This window comes from Vitis riparia, chromosome 16 (assembly GCF_004353265.1).
Source record: "Vitis riparia cultivar Riparia Gloire de Montpellier isolate 1030 chromosome 16, EGFV_Vit.rip_1.0, whole genome shotgun sequence".
NCBI lineage: Eukaryota > Viridiplantae > Streptophyta > Magnoliopsida > Vitales > Vitaceae > Vitis > Vitis riparia.
The window spans coordinates 21,535,983-21,538,911 of NC_048446.1; positions in this window are offsets into that span (position 1 = coordinate 21,535,983).

Consider the following 2,929-nt stretch of genomic DNA (forward strand, 5'->3'; position numbering starts at 1 on the left):
TGGAATATATATATAATGAATCATCGTAATAATGATGATGGCAATAGGAACAACTTGCTTTGTTTTATTGGTTTTGTTTGTACCAGAGACAAGTGGGTAATGGTTTAGGTGGCTATTGAATTGGACAATTAATAAAATAATAATATTTAGTTTTAGATTAATAAATAAGATAATAGTAATAATGGTTTATTGTAATAAATAGAATGACAGATTTAGTAAAATAAAAAATAAAAATAAAAATTATAGAATTTTATAATGAAATAAAATTGCAATTTAATTAAATTAGTAATGTGTTATTAGAAACAAATTGGGAATTGATTAATTTTATTTAAATAAGAAATAGATTGGTTAAATTATAGATAAATAGTAATAGTTATTTCTCTTATGTTATATTAGGTGAAGAGTAGATTTTTCCAGAATTATTTTTCTCCCAAGTTTTTGAGGACTTCTTTTGAAGTAAGGGAAATTAATACAGTTGGTTTTTTTTAGAAACAAATTTTTATATACATCATTTGGAAACGTTTTGAGTTATTATTTATTTTATGCATGAGTAAAAAATGTTTTTGCATGAAAAGTATGTTATAACCTTATATTTTGTTTACAACGGAGAAATGTGGAGATACTATGTTTTGCCAATTTGAATAATTGAAATAAATGTTTAACTCTGATTTGTTTGGCCCTTGTCAATGGGATAAAATAGTTGACTTTTGATTTTTTGGCCCTTGTCAACGGGATATAATGGTTGACCTTTACATTTCTTGATGGGGAATGTAATTGATTTGGACCCTAGCCTCTACGAGTTTGGTTAGAGGTTACTAGCACTAGTAGTGTTTGGTTCCGTCCACCTTAAAGGAACAATTTGAGGCCAGCCACCTATTTGAAAAGTCTCACCTAACTAGGCACCATTTGATGTTTGATGACCAGAGTAAACAAATAATTTGAATGTTTTGATTGAATTTGATATGAAAATGTTTGAATCAGAAATAAAAGTGTACAGTTAAAAGTTTTGAATGTATTAGCAAAACTGACTCAAAGGTTTATGAAAATAATTAGTTATAATATCTCCTATTTTGCAAGTGAACTTGAAATATTTGATCCATGGACTGCATTAATGTTCTTTATTGGGCCTTGAGCTCATTCCTATTTGTTGATAATTTTTCAAGTACCCTTAGTCCGGGCGAGGAGTGATGGCTAGGTCGGGGAATGGTCATCATTAAGATTTTACTTAGGATGTTATTTTTGGACATTGTTAGCTTAAAAGTTTATGTTCATTTGGATTATTTGGTTTTTGGAAGCTATTTAGATTTGAACTTACAAATTTTTTTATGATAGTTTGAAGTTGACATTTGGAGATTATCAAAATTTGTTAGCACTTGCTTTGTTTGAGTTTGCAATTTATTTGGATAATGGATTTTGGTTGATGGATGCTTAGTTTTAAAGTTAAGTTTGAAGATTTTAGAATTTTGTTCCGCTACTCTGAACAGGTATTTGGTAATTGGTTATTTCCAATTACAATATGATTGTTTGGGTTAGGTTACACTTTAAGCCTTTGGATTTGAGGTGTGAAATGACCATCATGCCCTTGGAGTGTGTTTTGGGGTGTGACAACTTCCCTCCATCCGGTAACGAAATCCCTCCAATTGACTCAACTGCACCCTAATCGTATGCTCATCGAGCCTCCACATCCCCTAGGGTAAGACTAATCTCGGGCTTCGAAAAACGTGAACGCAGCCTTGTACAACAAAACCCTAATTCCCAGACCTAATAGGGAAACGTCAACCGTTGACAGAGACAGTACCAATCGGAATCTTAGATTCTGCGACACATCAAAACAGACTTTCCGGCCAAGAAGAAACGACAAGAAAGAGAGAGATAGAGATAGAGAGGAAGAGAGAGAAAGAGAAAGGATTTTCTAGGTTGGTTTGTTTTCAATTTTCTTTTGGTCTCTCGGGAAAGTAATAAGAGAGAAAATGTGTGATCCTGATCAAATTTCAAAATGTGGGGCATTCTCAGCTAGATATAATCGGACGGGTATAAACTTGGGAATATGACACGTGTTAGCGTCCCATTAGGGAGAAAGGAGTACGGACTGAGAAAACCTTCTGAGGGTGACTCTACTGGCGGTCACACAGAAATGGTAACAGCCACTTCTTACGCCGTTCACTACACTTCCTGATTTGGTGAAACGAAGGAAAGAAGGGTGGAGATGGGGCTGTGATTGGAGATGGTAGGAGTAATCTGTAAGGGTGGGTTCCTTTTTATCGTTTTAGAAATAGATCGATGCATATCATTTGAAGTCCACGTGGCATAAAAGCATAAGCACAGGTGGCAATCATCGGGGGAAAGGAAGTAGCATGATTGGAGTGTTATGAACCATTGGATCCCGTATTTAAGCCTTTCGGCAGAGGTCCTCTTGTCTTCTTAACCTTTGAGCTTTGATTTATGAGACGGTCTGATGCCCTGTATTTGAAGGACGGTACGTGAATAAGAAATTTCGACTTATCGATTCATTTATTTAACCACTGCGTTACAATTAAAACCATCCTGCAACCAACGTCATTAGCAACATTAATTGTAATTTTATGAAAAAATTATAATTAATGATTATTTTTATTAAAATTTTAGACTATATTTTTAATAATTATTTGATATTTACTTATGTCGTATCATTTGGTCCATGCTTTAAAAAAATTAAAATATGTAATGATTTATTATTGGTTTTATTGTATCTTTAAATAGATTACTCCAAAAAAAAAGTCATTTGGATTTTTTATTTTTTATTTTTCAAAATAAAAATAGCAATAAATCTTATTTAAAATAGGATTAATTGATTAAAAATAATAAAATGATTTTCATATCTATGAATTTAACATCTTCTTTGTTTTTTTCTTAAGAATAATCAATTTTTGACATAAATATCCTTAATTAT